Raw genomic sequence first — 19,149 nt, 5'->3', positions numbered from 1 at the left:
TATACTTAAGAGATATTGTATGGTCTTTACCTTCTTATACCAGAGATCCAATGGACATCCTTAGTAAGATCAATGAACTAACATTAGAACAAGATACAATATTAATCACCTGTGATGTGGAATCGCTGTACACATCAATAAAACATGAATATGGATGTGAAGCAGTTAAATATTTTCTGAGTATGCAATCTACTGATAAATCTGACTGGAAGGCATTTATTATCGACTTGCTTAAATTTGTATTGAGACATAATTACTTTGTCTTCAATGACAAGTTTTACCTTCAAATTCAAGGCACCACAATGGGGTCTTCCGTGCACCCACCTATGCCAATATTTATCTTGGCTGGTGGGAGAGAGTTTGTATTTAACCCCTTAATGACCGGACCATTTTTCAATTTTCATACCCTTAATGACAATGGCTATTTTTAAATTTCTGCAGTGTTTGTGTTTAGCTGTAATTTTCCTCTTACTCGTTTACTGTACCCACACATATTATATACCGTTTTTCTCACCATTAAATGGACTTTGTAAAGATACCATTATTTTCATCATATATTATAATTTACTATTAAAAAATATATAAAATATGAGGAAAAAATTGAAAAAAAACACACTTTTTCTAACTTTGACCCCCAAAATCTGTTACACATCTACAACCACCAAAAAACAACCATGATAAATAGTTTCTAAATTTTTTCCCGAGTTTAGAAATACCCAATGTTTACATGCTCTTTGCTTTTTTTCCAAGTTATAGGGCAAAAAATACAAGTAGCACTTTGCTATTTCCAAACCACTTTTTTTTTTTAAATTAACGCTAGTTACATTGGAACACTGATATCTTTCAGGAATCCCTGAATATCCCTTGACATGTATATATTTTTATTTAGAAGACATCCCAAAGCATTGATCTAGGCCCATTTTGGTATATTTAATGCCACCATTTCACCGCCAAATGCGATCAAATAAAATAAATTGTTCACTTTTTCACAAATTTTTTCACAAACTTTAGGTTTCTCACTGAATTTATTTACAAACAACTTATGCAATTATGGCATAAATGGTTGTAAATACCTTTCTGGGATCCCCTTTGTTCATAAATAGCAGACTTATATGGATTTGGCGTTGCTTTTTGGTAATTAGAAGGCAGCTAAATGCTGCTGCACACCACATGTATATTATGCCCAGCAGTGAAGGGGTTAATTAGGGAGCTTGTAAGGAGCTTTTAGGTTTAATTTTAGCTTTAGTGTATGTAGTAGACAACCAAAATTATTGATCTTGGCCCATTTTGGTATATTTCATGCCACCATTTCACCGCCAAATACAATCAAATAAAAAAAAAAGACTGTTAAATTTATCACAATTTTAGGTTTCTCACTGAAATTATTTACAAACAGCTTGTGCAATTATGGCACAAATGGTTGTAAATACTTCTCTAGGATCCCCTTTGTTCAGAAATAGCAGACATATATGGCTTTGGCGTTGCTTTTTGGTAATAATAAGGCTGTTAAATGCTGCTGCGCACCACACTTGTAATATGCCCAGTAGTTAGGGGTTAATTAGGTAGCTTGTAGGGTTAATTTTTAACTTTAGTGTAGAGATCAGCCTCCCACCTGACACATCCCACCCCCTGATCCCCCCTGACCCCCCTCAAACAGCTCTCTTCCCTCCCCCACCTCACAATTGTCACCACCATCTTAAGTATTGGCAGAAAGTTTGCCAGTACTGAAATAAAAAGCTTTTTTTTTTATTTTTTTATACTGTCTGCAGTGATGGATCCCCCCTTACCCCACAACCTCCCTGATCCCCCCATACATTTCTCTAACACTCCCCTGGACCCCCTCTACATATTTGCCTCCATCTTGGGTACTGGCAGCTGTCTGCCAGTACCCAATTTGCCCCCCAAATTTTTTTTTTTTAACTTTTTTATATAAAGCATTTGTTTTCTGTAGTGTAGCTGGCCCCCCTCAACAATCTACATCCTTCCCCCTCCCAGATCCCTTACTAAACTACAGAGATCAGCATTCATCTGTATTGTTTTTGGGGTTCTTTAAATGCACATTTTGCATGCGCTCGCACACACCCCCCCGCCCGCACCCGCCCACAATCGCCGACAATGTAAGATCGGTAAGAGAGGCAATATATTACAACGGCAAACACTATAACATGCCAATGGAAGCTGCTCCCACCCACCAACGTGAACACATGTTTAGCCATCAATGGCCGATGCAGAGAGGGCCACAGAGTGGCCCTTTCTGCATTGGTGGGTAATATAGGGGATTGAAGTGATGTCTCAATATTGAGACATCACTACAATCCCTTGTAAGCAGCTGGAAGAGATCATGATCGCTCCCAGCACTTCAAAAGGCAGAGGACGTACCAGGTACGTCAATTGTCACTAAGGGGAGTTTTTCCTATGACGTACCTGGTACGTCCTCTGTCATTAAGGGGTTAATGAAGAATTATCTAATTATACTGAGCATGTCAACTTATGGTGTCGATATATAGATGATCTCTTCATAATATGGACGGGCAGTGAAGATCTCTTTAAGGAATTAATTTCCATTTTGAATAACAATTAAATGAATCTTAAACTTATATACAATCTGAGTAAAGTTAAAGTCGATTTTTTAGACGTGACCATCTACAAAGGGGAAGATAACATCTTAAAAACAGATCTCTATAGAAAAGAAACAGTGACAAATTCGATATTGCAATGCGATAGTTGCCATACTATAGAGACCAAAAAAGCGATCCCAACAGGGGAATTCCTAAGAATAAGAAGGAACTGTACTGATCTCAATATCTTCAATGAAAGAGCTAAAGAACTGAAAGCAAGATTGAAAGAACGAGGCTATACTTGCAGGGTGATCCGTAAAGCATACCAAAGAGTGAAAAGAACCCCAAGAGACTCTTTATTAACTCCGAAAAAGAAATTAAGAAAATCTAATAATGAAATTAGATTTGTTACTACCTTTAATGCCGATCATGTGAAGATCAACGATATTCTGAATCGTCATTGTAATATTCTGAAGTCGGATCAGGATCTATCCAAATTTCTTGGAGATAGAATAAAGACCAGTTGGAGAAGAGCTCCTAAAATTGGCAATAAATTAGTTAAAAGTCATTTTACTAAGAAAAATCAAAGTAACAAGAATATATGTGGAACATATGCATGTGGTTCCTGCAGTTTCTGTAGGTATATTCACAATGAGAGATAATTTACCACCTTTACAGGTAGTGTGAAAAGAATGCTCTGTTTTGCTAATTGTAGAACTAAAAACGTGGTGTACTGCCTCCTATGTGGCTGTGGAAAGAGATACATAGGGATCACGGCACGTGAATTACGTGTCAGACTTGGAGAGCACAATATTAGTATCAAAAATTGCATTGATAACCACAAAAAGAACAAGTCCCTTACTCCTGTAGCCAGACATTATCTTCGCAAACACGGAATCAAACCAGACCTTAAAGTCTGTGTTCTACAAGTGATTAAACTTGGTATTAGAGGTGGGAATGTTGAAACCATGTTGTTGCAAGCCGAATACAGGTGGATTTTTTGGTTGAACACTCTAACACCATCTGGACTGAATGAACAAAATGGATATAACTCCTTCTTATGATTTATCTTGTCATGTAATATTTGATCCTTGGTCGGAGATTTGATTAGTTTGGTATCATAAACAACGTTTCCATATGTAGTCTTTACTTATTTATTCTAGATACTACTTACTCTCATGGGTACCTTTCCTTTGCACCAATAATCAATCACCGTATGTATTGGAATCGAGATATGGAGATTAACATATAATCTATTTATTATGCTTATAAGTGTCTCCAATATATGCTATAGAAATAATTTTGTTATTCATAACGCATAATACAACAGCATTAATTTACATTGTCTTACACAGACTCTGTTACTTTGCCTATTTGGTATAACTAATCAGGATATTTCACCACTGAGGATAATGACCTTTATACAATATCTTGCATAGATGAATGTACCCCATTCTCTCTTTGTGCTAGTATGTAATATTAATACCTAGGTGTTACATATTGTTATCTCTTTTTCAGAATTGTACCGTGTGGGTGATAGTCCCCATAAATTGCTGTTTACACATATTGCTTCTAGTTACCTAACTTTGATATTTACCTAATACGATCAGCCAAATGACATGGTACAATCATGACCATTTGTAACAAAATAAGCTTAATGAATTTAGATGTGACAATCATGTCTGTATATTTTTTATTTATTAACTTTTGTTAACTGAGAGTCTCATTCTATGTATAATATCTTATATAGATTAATGTACCTGACTATACTCACTCATTATATTCCTCTTGGTGAAAATACATCTACATCTTAGTATTGCACATTGATCTTTTCCCTTTCAGGATCACATCTTGGATGCGATAGTCCACATTTATTTCGATATAGATATGTAATTTTCGTGGAATATACAAACTCTGATATTGAACTCAAAATACTTTATTAAATGTCATGATATCACTATGACTGTTTCTAACACAACACGTTCATTATAAAGGCATATGACTTTTGTGTCCATGTACGTCATGCTATTAGGTCTCAAGCTTAACCTCTGATGCAACGTAATTTGTCTCTATCTTCTGTTTCTATTTTTAACACGTGATCGATTCTCAGCGCATACAGATTAGCTTTGATTTGATATTCATTTCAATATACCCCATAGTTCTTTACCACGGCCACCTAATATTATAATGTATGTGACATTATTATGGGAGTTATCTTGTTGCGGTTCTTTGTGAAACGCCCCCTTGTTGCTGAGTATTTGGGTCATGTAACCAGCATCTATCCAATGATAGGAGGACTAACACGATTGGCTCATACTTGGGGTGTGTAAGAATTCACACCTCTGATTGGCTCTTGACATATGTATAAGCGGTGAGGCTTCCCCAAGTGGGGTTTGCCTTTGAGAAAGCCAGTTTGTGGCAAAATGTGCATCAGGCGCTTTGTCTAAGAGCTGGTTGCCTCTCTCTATATTTATTGTTTATACATTTAACAAGTTATTCACATTCCGGTATAGTTACTATTGATTGACACTCGTTACTTAGGACTCTGACTGATTTACACCGCTCCAGCATTGCACTAGGGAGATTTAATTTGTATGAGGTTTATCCTCTTTTTAGATAGCATCATTGTGAAATCCGTGAGCAGTTTTGGGTGTATATCAGCCAGAATTTCCTCAGTTGGCCATTTATATGTATTCTATCTATTTCTTTTGAGATAGTTTTTCAAGTGCAATCTTTGAAGCAATTTTGGGTGTACATAAACCAGAGATCCCTTATTTGGTCACTATATGTAGTCTATTTGCCTGATACTAGTTTATACACTGACCTTAAAAATATGATGATATATACTATCTGATCATAGTGGCTTGACATATATGCCCCATTAACCTTTTATACTACCTCTAATTAGGGTCTCTTATAAAGCTGACTTCAACTATTCAACTAAATCATAGTTACATACAATCAGTGGTACAATAATAAACTGATCTAATAATCTTTTTATAGCCCTTTAATTAATAACAGAAATAATTAATACAAATTATATTCTAGGTAATAAATATCTTGTTAGATTTGTCACAATGTTATCTTCATTAAAGGGACAGTCAAAATTAAACTTTAATGACTCAGATAGGGCATGCGATTTTAAACAACTTTACAATTGACTTTTATCAATAAATTTGCTTTGTTCCCTTGGTGGTATTTTTGAAAAGCTAAACCTAGGTAGGCTCAAACTGATTTCTAAACCGTTTAAAACCGCCTCCTAGCTCAGAGCATTTTGAAAGTTTTTCACAGTTAGACAGTACCAGTTCATGTGTATCATATAGATCAGTGTTTTTCAACCAGTGTGCTGCGGCACACTAGTGTGCCGTAAGAGATCCTCAGGTGTGCCGTGGCAGTCTGACAACAGTGTGACATATTTTTTAAATTTTGCTTGTTTTTTTATTCTGAGCCGTTTTTTTTATTTTGAGTGAGATGATGACTGAGGGTAACTGCACAGTGGCGGCTCGCTTCCCCGATCTGTGTTCACACTTGGAAGGAACCCCCACCCACCACAACATGTGTCTAGTGCCGGCTCTACACACCGCAACACTTCAATCCCCCATGCATGCTGGCGCAGCTTTGCTCCTCCTCCAGAACAGTTCCAGCCAGGTCATGTCACTCACGTTTCTTCTCAGCACAAGGAACATGACGCTAATCAAAGAGGTAAAACACATATTAATATAACAGTGCTGGTTATGCAAAACTGGCTAAAGGGACAGTAAACACCTTGAGACTGTAATATAAACTGACTAATTATTCCTAGGAAAACAACTTTACCGTATACTTTCATTGTCTAATAGTATTGTTATATCAGCTGTGTGCCAGGATATTATCTGTGTGTCACAGACGTACAGTGACTAACAATGCAATAAACACATAGAAATAACTTCACTCACTCACTATTTAATGTCTAATAGTATTTTTATATCAGCTGTGTGCTGGGATATTATCTGTGTGTCACAGACGTACAGTGACTAATAATGCAATAAACACATAGAAATAACTTCACTCACTATTTAATGTCTAATAGTATTGTTATATCAGCTGTGTACCAGGATATTATCTGTGTGTCACAAACGTACAGTGACTAATAATGCAATAAACACATAGAGATAACTTCACTCACTCACTATTTAATGTCTAATAGTATTGTTATATCAGCTGTGTGCCGGGATATTATCTGTGTGTCACAGACATACAGTGACTAATAATGCAATAAACACATAGAAATAACTTCCCTCACTCACTATTTAATGTCTAATAGTATTGTTATATCAGCTGTGTGCCGGGATATTATCTGTGTGTCACAAACGTACAGTGACTAATAATGCAATAAACACATAGAAATAACTTCACTCACTCACTATATAATGTCTAATAGTATTGTTATATCAGCTGTGTGCCCGGATATTATCTGTGTGTCACAGACGTACAGTGATTAATAATGCAATAAACACATAGAAATAACGTCACTGACTCACTATTTATTGTCTAATAGTATTGTTATATCAGCTGTGTGCCAGGATATTATCTGTGTGTCACAGACGTACAGTGACTAATAATGCAATAAACACATAGAGGTAACTTCACTCACTCACTATTTAATGTCTAATAGTATTGTTATATCAGCTGTGTGCCGGGATATTATCTGTGTGTCATAAACGTACAGTGACTAATAATGCAATAAACACATAGAAATAACTTCACTCACTCACTATATAATGTCTAATAGTATTGTTATATCAGCTGTGTGCCAGGATATTATGTGTGTGTCACAGACGTACAGTGACTAATAATGCAATAAACACATAGAGGTAACTTCACTCACTCACTATTTAATGTCTAATAGTATTGTTATATCAGCTGTGTGCCGGGATATTATCTGTGTGTCACAAACGTACAGTGACTAATAATGCAATAAACACATAGAAATAACTTCACTCACTCACTATATAATGTCTAATAGTATTGTTATATCAGCTGTGTGCCGGGATATTATCTGTGTGTCACAGACGTACAGTGACTAATAATGCAATAAACACATAGAAATAACTTCACTCACTCACTATTTAATGTCTAATAGTATTGTTATATCAGCTGTGTGCCGGGATATTATCTGTTTGTCACAAACGTACAGTGACTAATAATGCAATAAACACATAGAAATAACTTCACTCACTCACTATTTAATGTCTAATAGTATTGCTATATCAGCTGTGTGCTGGGATATTATCTGTGTGTCACAAACGTACAGTGACTAATAATGCAATAAACACATAGAGGTAACTTCACTCACTCACTATTTAACGTTTAATAGTATTGTTATATCAGCTGTGTGCCGGGATATTAACTGTGTGTCACAGACGTACAGTGACTAATAATTCAATAAACACACAGAAATAACTTCACTCACTCACTATTTAATGTCTAATAGTATTGTTATATCAGCTGTGTTGTGCTAGGGTTAGTAAAACTCTGTATATAGTTTTGCTGTTATGTGCTAGTGTTAATAATATATATTGTGCAGGTGTTATGTGCTAGTGTTACTAATATATATTGTGTAGCTGTTATGTTCTAGTGTTAATAATATATATTGTGTAACTGGTATGTGCTAGTGTTAATAATATATATTGTGTAGCTGTTATATACTAGTGTTAATAATATATATATTGTGTAGTAGTTATGTGCTAGTGTTAATAATATATATTGTGTAACTGTTATGTGCTAGTGTTAATAATATATATTGTGTAGCTGTTATGTGCTAGTGTTAATAATATATATTGTGTAGTAGTTATGTGCTAGTGTTAATAATATATATTGTGTAGTAGTTATGTGCTAGTGTTAATAATATATTGTGTAGCTGTTATGTGCTAGTGTTAATAATATATATTGTATAGCTGTTATGTGCTAGTGTTAATAATATATATTGTGTAGTAGTTATGTACTAGTGTTAATAATATATTTCATGTAGCTGTTATGTGCTAGTGTTAATAATATATATTGTGTAGCTGTTATGTGCTAGTGTTAATAATATATATTGTGTAACTGTTATGTGCTAGTGTTAATAATATATATTGTGTAGCTGCTATGTGCTAGTGTTAATAATATATATTGTGTAGCTGTTATGTGCTGGTGTTAATTATATATATTGTGTAGCTGTTATGTGCTAGTGTTAATAATATATATTGTGTAGCTGTTATGTGCTAGTGTTAATAATATATATTGTGTAGCTGTTATGTGCTAGTGTTAATAATATATATTGTGTAGCTGTTATGTGCTAGTGTTAATAATATATATTGTGTAACTGTTATGTGCTAGTGTTAATAATATATATTGTGTAGCTGTTATGTGCTAGTGTTAATAATATATATTGTGTAGCTGTTATGTGCTAGTGTTAATAATATATATTGTGTAACTGTTATGTGCTAGTGTTAATAATATATATTGTGTAACTGTTATGTGCTAGTGTTAATAATATATATTGTGTAGCTGTTATGTGCTAGTGTTAATAATATATATTGTGTAGCTGTTATGTGCTAGTGTTAATAATATATATTGTGTAACTGTTATGTGCTAGTGTTAATAATAAATATTGTGTAACTGTTATGTGCTAGTGTTAATAATATATATATTGTGTAACTGTTATGTGCTAGTGTTAATAATATATATTGTGTAACTGTTATGTGCTAGTGTTAATAATATATATTGTGTAGCTGTTATGTGCTAGTGTTAGTAATATATATTGTGTAACTGTTATGTGCTAGTGTTAATAATATATATTGTGTAACTGTTATGTGCTAGTGTTAATAATATATAATGTGTCACTGTTATGTGCTAGTGTTAATAATATATATTGTGTCACTGTTATGTGCTAGTGTTAATAATATATATTGTGTAACAGTTATGTACTAGTGTTAATAATATATATTGTGTAGCTGTTATGTGCAAGTGTTAATAATATATATTGTGTAGCTGTTATGTGCTAGTTTTAATAATATATATTGTGTAGCTGTTATGTGCTAGTGTTAATAATATATATTGTGTAACTGTTATCTGCTAGTGTTAATAATATATATTGTGTAACTGTTATGTGCTAGTGTTAATAATATATATTGTGTAGCTGTTATGTGCTAGTGTTAATAATATATATTGTGTAGCTGTTATGTGCTAGTGTTAATAATATATATTGTGTAGCTGTTATGTGCTAGTGTTAATAATATATATTGTGTAACTGTTATGTGCTAGTGTTAATAATATATATTGTGTAGCTGTTATGTGCTAGTGTTAATAATATATATTGTGTAGCTGTTATGTGCTAGTGTTAATAATATATATTGTGTAGCTGTTATGTGCTAGTGTTAATAATATATATTGTGTAGCTGTTATGTGCTAGTGTTAATAATATATATTGTGTAACTGTTATCTGCTAGTGTTAATAATATATATTGTGTAACTGTTATGTGCTAGTGTTAATAATATATATTGTGTAGCTGTTATGTGCTAGTGTTAATAATATATATTGTGTAGCTGTTATGTGCTAGTGTTAATAATATATATTGTGTAGCTGTTATGTGCTAGTGTTAATAATATACATTGTGTAGCTGTTATGTGCTAGTGTTAATAATATATATTGTGTAGCTGTTATGTGCTAGTGATAATAATATATATTGTGTAGCTGTTATGTGCTAATGTTAATAATATATATTGTGTAACTGTTATGTGCTAGTGTTAATAATATATATTGTGTAACTGTTATGTGCTAGTGTTAATAATATATATTGTGTAACTGTTATGTGCTAGTGTTAATAATATATATTGTGTAACTGTTATGCGCTAGTGTTAATAATAATATATATTGTGTAACTGTTATGTGCTAGTGTTAATAATATATATTGTGTAGCTGTTATGTGCTAGTGTTAATAATATATATTGTGTAGCTGTTATCTGCTAGTGTTAATAATATATATTGTGTAGCTGTTATCTGCTAGTGTTAATAATATATATTGTGTAACTGTTATGCGCTAGTGTTAATAATATATATTGTGTAACTGTTATGCGCTAGTGTTAATAATATATATTGTGTAACTGTTATGTGCTAGTGTTAATAATATATATTGTGTAGCTGTTATGTGCTAGTGTTAATAATATATATTGTGTAGTAGTTATGTGCTAGTGTTAATAATATATATTGTGTAGCTGTTATGTGCTAGTGTTAATAATATATATTGTGTAGTAGTTATGTGCTAGTGTTAATAATATATATTGTGTAACTGTTATCTGGTAATGAAGAATATAACAGGGACAATGTGCTCAGTTTCTGTCATTCTTATGAATTTGCAGCTTTACATTTTAATAAACATCCAACCTGTCTTTTAAATAGAGACACATTTTCTGTTTGCCTGATTGGCTGCTGATTGACATGTGGCTTCTCAGGGAGATTCTGGGAGTTGTAGTTTTATAGCATTCTTCCTCTTACTTACTTCCTGTACAGCTGCAGCTGGGTGAGTGAGTCAGGCTGTGTGTATTGTGTGATTATAAGTTTGTGTTTATTTCTGAACTGCTGAAAAATGATCAGTTTTTATAAATGTTGTCCTTTTAGTGCATGTTATTTACCTGCTTGTGCCAGGCAATGAGATAGTAACTGCTGTTTAAATGTTAGTGCTAGTGAAGGATTAATACACATTGTGCAGCTCTCTGCTAGTGAAGGGTTAATACACACTGTGCTACTCTCTGTGCTAGTGAAGGGTTAATGCAAACTGTACTGCTCTCTGTGCTAGTGAAGGGTTAATACAAACTGTACTGCTCTCTGTGCTAGTGAAGGGTTAATACAAACTGTGCTGCTCTCTGTGCTAGTGAAGGGTTAATACACACTGTGCAGTTCTCTGTGCTAGTGAAGGGTTAATATACACTGTGCTGCTCTGTGCTAGTGAAGGGTTAATACACACTGTGCTACTCTTTGTGCTAGTGAAGGGTTAATACACACTGTGCTACTCTTTGTGCCAGTGAAGGGTTAATACAAACTGTACTGCTCTCTGTGCCAGTGAAGGGTTAATACAAACTGTGCTGCTCTCTGTGCTAGTGAAGGGTTAATACACACTGTGCTGCTCTCTGTGCTAGTGAAGGGATGAATACACACTGTGCTGCTCTCTGTGCTAGTGATGGGTTAATACTCACTGTGCTGCTCTCTGTGCTAGTGAAGGGTTAATACAAACTGTGCTTCTCTGTGCTAGTGAAGGGTTAATACACACTGTGTTGCTCTCTGTACTAGTGAAGGGTTAATACACACTGTGCTGCTCTCTGTGCTAGTGAAGGGTTAATACACACTGTGTTGACCTCTGTACTAGTGAAGGGTTAATACTCACTGTGTTGCTCTCTGTGCTAGTGAAGGGTTAATACAAAAGTGCTGCGCTCTGTGCTAGTGAAGGGTTAATACAAACTGTGCTGCTCTCTGTGCTAGTGAAGGGTTAATACACACTGTGCTGCTCTCTGTGCTAGTGAAGGGTTAATACACACTGTGCTGCTCTGTGCTAGTGAAGGGTTAATACACACTGTGCTGCTCTGTGCTAGTGAAGGGTTAATACACACTGTGCTGCTCTCTGTGCCAGTGAAGGGTTAATACACACTGTGCTGCTCTCTGTGCCAGTGAAGGGTTAATACACACTGTGCTGCTCTCTGTGCTAGTGAAGGGTTAATACACACTGTGCTGCTCTCTGTGCCAGTGAAGGGTTAATACACACTGTGCTGCTCTCTGTGCTAGTGAACGGTTAATACACACTGTGCTGCTCTCTGTGCTAGTGAAGGGTTAATACACACTGTGCTGCTCTCTGTGCCAGTGAAGGGTTAATGCACACTGTGCTGCTCTCTGTGCTAGTGAAGGGTTAATACACACTGTGCTGCTCTCTGTGCTAGTGAAGGGTTAATACACACTGTGCTGCTCTCTGTGCTAGTGAAGGGTTAATACACACTGTGCTGCTCTCTGTGCTAGTGAAGGGTTAATACACACTGTGCTGCTCTCTGTGCTAGTGAAGGGTTAATACACACTGTGCTGCTCTCTGTGCTAGTGAAGGGTTAATACACACTGTACTGCTCTGTGCTAGTGAAGGGTTAATACACACTGTGCTGCTCTGTGCTAGTGAAGGGTTAATACACACTGTGCTGCTCTCTGTGCCAGTGAAGGGTTAATACACACTGTGCTGCTCTCTGTGCTAGTGAAGGGTTAATACACACTGTGCTGCTCTGTGCCAGTGAAGGGTTAATACACACTGTGCTCCTCTTTGTGCTAGTGAAGGGTTAATACACACTGTGCTGCTCTCTGTGCTAGTGAAGGGTTAATACTCACTGTGCTGCTCTCTGTGCTAGTGAAGGGTTAATACACACTGTGCAGCTCTCTGTGCTAGTGAAGGGTTAATACACACTGTGCAGCTCTCTGTGCTAGTGAAGGGTTAATACACACTGTGCTGCTCTCTGTGCTAGTGAAGGGTTAATACACACTGTGCTGCTCTCTGTGCTAGTGAAGAGTTAATACACACTGTGCTGCTCTCTGTGCTAGTGAAGGGTTAATACACACTGTGCTGCTCTCTGTGCTAGTGAAGGGTTAATACACACTGTGCAGCTCTCTGTGCTAGTGAAGGGTTAATACACACTGTGCAGCTCTCTGTGCTAGTGAAGGGTTAATACACAATGTGCTGCTCTCTGTGCTAGTGAAGGGTTAATACACACTGTGCTGCTCTCTGTACTAGTGAAGGGTTAATACACACTGTGCTAGTGAAGGGTTAATACACACTGTGCTGCTCTCTGTGCTAGTGAAGGGTTAATACACACTGTGCTAGTGAAGGGTTAATACACACTGTGCAGCTCTCTGTGCTAGTGAAGGGTTAATACACACTGTTCTGCTCTCTGTGCTAGTGAAGGGTTAATACACACTGTGCAAATCTCTGTGCTAGTGAAGGGTTAATACACACTGTGCTGCTCTCTGTTCTAGTGAAGGGTTAATACACACTGTGCTAGTGAAGGGTTAATACACACTGTGCAAATCTCTGTGCTAGTGAAGGGTTAATACACACTGTGCTAGTGAAGGGTTAATACACACTGTGCAGCTCTCTGTGCTAGTGAAGGGTTAATACACACTGTGCTGCTCTCTGTGCCAGTGAAGGGTTAATACACACTGTGCTGCTCTCTGTGCCAGTGAAGGGTTAATACACACTGTGCTGCTCTCTGTGCTAGTGAAGGGGTTAATACACACTGTGCTGCTCTGTGCTAGTGAAGGGTTAATACACACTGTGCAGCTCTCTGTGTACTCCAGATAGCTCTTCAAAATTATATTATAAAGTTCACTTACACTCATATTAACACTGTCAAATTACAAAATATATTGCACACAAAAGTTATCACAGCATGCGTTCTCGAGTGTTAGAAATATAAACCCGCCAAAGGGTATACAGTATATATGTGTATGTGTATATCAGACCTAGGCGTGTGGCTGAAGTGGAGACCCCCATGGTACAGTGCACCTGAGGAAGCTGTGTCTGAAGGAGAGAGTCAGGTTTCTGTGAGAGACAGAAGATTGAGAGAGATAAAGAAGTCATGGATAGAAGTGAGCTTGTTGCAAACAGAGCGAGAGTTCCAGAGTGCACAAGTGAAGGGGCAGTGGCTTTAGATGCAAGAGGAATGAGATTAAGGTTACCAGAATTTTGTTTTTGAAGTCTATTGAAAGGCACACATGGGGGTGCAAGGCTAGGAAGTTGTGGGGGCCAGGATAGCACAATGAAAACAAAATCTCACAATTAGTTACAGGGTACAACAATTTATATGTGTAGAATAAAATATAGTCCGACAAAAAGATAATTCATGGTAGAAAGATTAAAAAAAGGAAGATTAGATAAACAGTTAGTGAACAAATAATAAGTCTCAAAATATTAGTATTGAAATACTCAGTATTGTATCTCACATATATCTAATATCATGTTAATATTATACATCTGTTTGCAACTAAGTTATGTTAAAATAACAATGCCCATCAATAAAAACATAATATAATGCTGTATCCTGAGATATTTTAGGACACAACAGAAAAATCTCTTACATTTAAATAAACAGTTTGCTTCCTCCTTACTTATCCATATGATAATCACACCCTGAGGGGGAGGCAGGGACTCTGTATTCATGTGACACCAGAGGGGACAATAGACATCTATATGAGAACAAAAGTCCAGGTGTGACCCTCTCATTGTCTCCCAACTGACAAGTTGTACTCATGTGAGTCACACAGAGAAAGGTGACCCTCCCACATTAGTATAAATATCTGTGTAACACTCCGTGATATCACAGGAGGAACCAGAGAGACTTCATACTTACAGAGCTTCTGCTAAACGGTAATGTGCCAAACCTGACATAAATCTTTATTAACCCTTTGGCTGCTAAGCCATTTCCCACCTGGGTGCTAATATTTTATTTTAATTTTTGATTTTTTTTTACAGACCCCCAAGACTTACACTGTTGGAAAGGTTAGGCTATTACCTCTCCAACAGTGGGTCTTGGGGGTCTGTAGCTGCTTAGATAAACAGGCTTCTAAGCAGCATGCCCCCTCCTCCTATACTTAACATTGTTAAGTATAAATAAAGTTACGCTGTGACGTCATCACGTAATTGCGCTTGACGTCACTGCGCATCACGTGAAGCCCCGGTGATGTCTGTCACTCTACAGGCACGATCGCCGGGGTAGGAGCAGTAAGGAGCCCCCAGATCTCCCTCAAGGTGGGAGAGTGCTCATGACTGCTCTGAGCCGTCATTAGCACTCAAAGGGTTAACAGTCTCACACTGTTGTGTTTTATATAATGATGAGAAAATGTTGTTCTGTATTTTGTTATGATAAAGATAAAATATGTCACTTCATATAAGAAACTGAATTGATATAAAATGCCACTGCATTTTTTTTTCATGCTGTGTTAATTCATTTAATTTTTAGTTCTTTCATTTAAATAGGCTAATTTAATACATAATGATTTATAACATTCTGTAAAATGATTTTTTGTAGCAGAACCAAACCATATTTTCAAGCTTGAGGGGGTCTGTCCAATAATACATTTGTGGGGGTTGTTCCTGTTATCCAATGAGCAACAGGTTCTTAAAGGGACATTATACAATCTTTTTTTCTTTGCATAAATGTTTTGTAGATGATCTATTTATATAGCCCACAAAGTTTTTTTTCTTTAAAAATGTATAGTTTTGCTTATTTTTAAATAGCATTGCTCTGATTTTCAGACTCCTAACCAAGCCCCAAAGTTTTATGAGAATACTTTCAGCTACCTTCTCCAGCTTGCTCCTGTTTATGTAAAGGGTCTTTTCATATGCAAAAGAAGTGGGAGGGGGGGAGTGTCTTATTTCCCACTTGCAGTGGGCTTTCCAGCTACCTTTTCAACAGAGCTAAACTGAGAGCTTCTAAGCAAATTTTTAAACAGTTTTACACTGGATTTTTGTATCAGTATCTGCATCTTATTCTTTATAGTAGTGTCTGTTACATGCAGTTATATGAAAATGAGTGTCCCTTTAAGGGATTTGAACATATGATGTTACAATACTGCAATCTGCAATGCTACCCCATAGCAGTAACACATTTAATGGCCAGAGCATTCAACTGATTGCAATAAATTAGTTAATGACATGATCAAAGACAGTCAAAAGGCTAATAAGTTAAAAACAGACAATAGAATTTGGAGGAGGCTGGAGTTATACCATTAGTGAACTTATACAATTAGAAATGATCTCAGGTATTTACAAGGTTTGATCATAACATAGCTAAAGACAAGATATCAGCAAAGAAAATACATAACATTTCACAGACTACAGGCACATACCAATAGAGAGACTTAGAAAGAGTACAGTTACCACAAAAACAGGTCATTTGGCAGGATGTGTTTATTTGTGTATTATGTATTTACAAATATATTTACTCATATTAACACATATATATGTACACACAAATATATATACACATATTAACACATATATATTTACACACAAATATATATACTCATATTAACACATATATATGTACACACAAATATATATACACATATTAACATATATATATGTACACACAAATATATATACTCATATTAACATATATATATGTACACACAAATATATATACTCATATTAACACATATATATTTACACACAAATATATATACTCATATTAACACATATATATGTACACACAAATATATATACTCATATTAACACATATATATGTACACACAAATAAAGGTTTTAACCATGTTTTTTTTCTGTAAATATGTCACATTTCAATGTTCTGTACATATCAGAATATATTCTATGTATTTGTAAATAGATTTTCCTATATATATCTTTATCTTTATATACTCATCTATATATATTGGTATAAATATATATGTGTTTAATAAACCATCATATATATGTATAAATATTTATGTATAAATAGAACATATTCCTTTATGTAAAGTACATTGTAATATAAAATATGCCTATATTCTTGTCGGGTTATCGCTAATGAGAATATGCTATGTTCTTTTCAGGATAGTCAGGTGTTTTTTCAGCTTATTTTTTTCTCCATTGGCTTCTATAGGGAATGGGAATATGTGATTGTGTCTGCGTAATACTGGGGTGTTAGGTTTGTTTTTCATATAGTTTTTTCATAGTTTTCTCCATTGACTTCTATAGGGAATGTGAATATGTGATTGTGTCTGCGTGATACTGGGGTGTTAGGTTTGTTTTTCATATTTGTTTCATTGTTTTCTCCATTGACTTCTATATGGGAATACATGAACGCGCACGTGATATTCTAACTTCAGATTTTCCACTCTAGTCAGGTTACTGCTAGAGGAAAAACTGTTTACTATGAACTTGTAATACCAGTGCAATCTGACTAGCGCAGAAATAACAATTCTAGCTGTGTTTTTACTATAGCTAAAATGCTAAATAGCTCCACTTGTAATCTAACCCTTAACATTTTATATGAAACTTTAGTTTTAGCTTTTAGGCTAATACAAAGTATGGATTTAGATTTATTTGTTTAGAGCAATATGGTTTGTGTACATGTATATATTATATGCATGTGTATGGTAATAAATGTTACATATAAAATATAGCACAATGAAAACAAAATCTCACAGTTAGTTGCAGGGTACAGCAATTTATATGTGTAGAATAAAATATAGTCAGAAAAAATATAATTCATGCTAGAAAGATTAAAAAAGGAAGATTAGATAAACAGTTAGTGAACAAATAATAAGTCAAAATATTAGTATTGAAATACTCAGCATTGTATCTCATATGTATCTAATAACATGTTAGTATTATACATCTGTTTGCAACTAAGTTCTGTTAAATAACAATGTCCATCAATAAAAACATAATATAATGCTGTATCCTGAGATATTTTAGGACACAACAGAAAAATCTCTCACATTTAAGTAAACAGTTTGTTTCCTCCTTACTTATCCGTATGATAATCACACCCTGAGGGGGAGGCAGGGACTCTGTATTCATGTGACACCAGAGGGGACAATAGACATCTATATGAGAACAAAAGTCCAGGTGTGACCCTCTCATTGTCTCCCAACTGACAAGTTGTACTCATGTGAGTCACACAGAGAAAGGTGACACTCCCACATTAGTATAAATATCTGTGTAACACTCAGTGATATCACAGGAGGAACCAGAGAGACTTCATACTTACAGAGCTTCTGCTAAATGGTAATATGCAAAACCTGACATCAGGCCCGGACTGACCATAGGGCATACCGTGCATTTGCCTGGTGGGCCGCCGGTCATCTTAGCCCCGCCCACATGCCGAATGCCCAAATTATTTGTTGTGAATATTATAATTATTATGTTTATGCAACATGTAATACCGGCCAGTATTATATGTTGTATAAACATAATCATTCAGGCCCGGCCGGACTAAACTTGGGATCAGATCATCAACAGGGGTCAGAGCCAGAGGATCGTTTTTAGTAGGAGGCCGGCCCATTGTTATTTCTCTGCGTCCATATTGGGGGAGGACACGAGCATGTCATGCGCTGGCGCACACAATTTCCTCTTGGTGCCGGGTGGGAAAAGTACCACAGGCTGAGGCTCAGGCAGCTGCAGCAGAGAGACACGCACTCACAGTCACAGGCAGCACTGAACACTGCAGTCAGACAGAGCAACAACAGGTGAGGTTGTGTTTTTGTTAAACAAATATTGCTGGCAATGATCATTGATCTACGTTTGTTGAATTAGGCTAGCAAGCCTACACAGCAGCATGACTACAGGGGTTCACAGAGGCTGCCTGACATTTTGGGGGGCTGCTGTGAGCACTGTTCCCTTGGCTGCACTGAGGATGCATTATTACTTAAAGGGACATTCTAGCCAAAAACTTTCTTTCATGCTTTAGAAAGAGCATGCTATTTTAAACAGTTTTCCAATTTACTTCTGTTATCTAACTTGCTTCATTCTCGTGATATTGTTGGTTGAAAAGCATATCTAGATATGCTCAGTATCTGCTGATTGGTTGCTGCACATAGATGCCT

Source organism: Bombina bombina, chromosome 5 (assembly GCF_027579735.1).
Source record: "Bombina bombina isolate aBomBom1 chromosome 5, aBomBom1.pri, whole genome shotgun sequence".
NCBI lineage: Eukaryota > Metazoa > Chordata > Amphibia > Anura > Bombinatoridae > Bombina > Bombina bombina.
Note: the sequence above shows the minus strand (reverse complement) of the source record.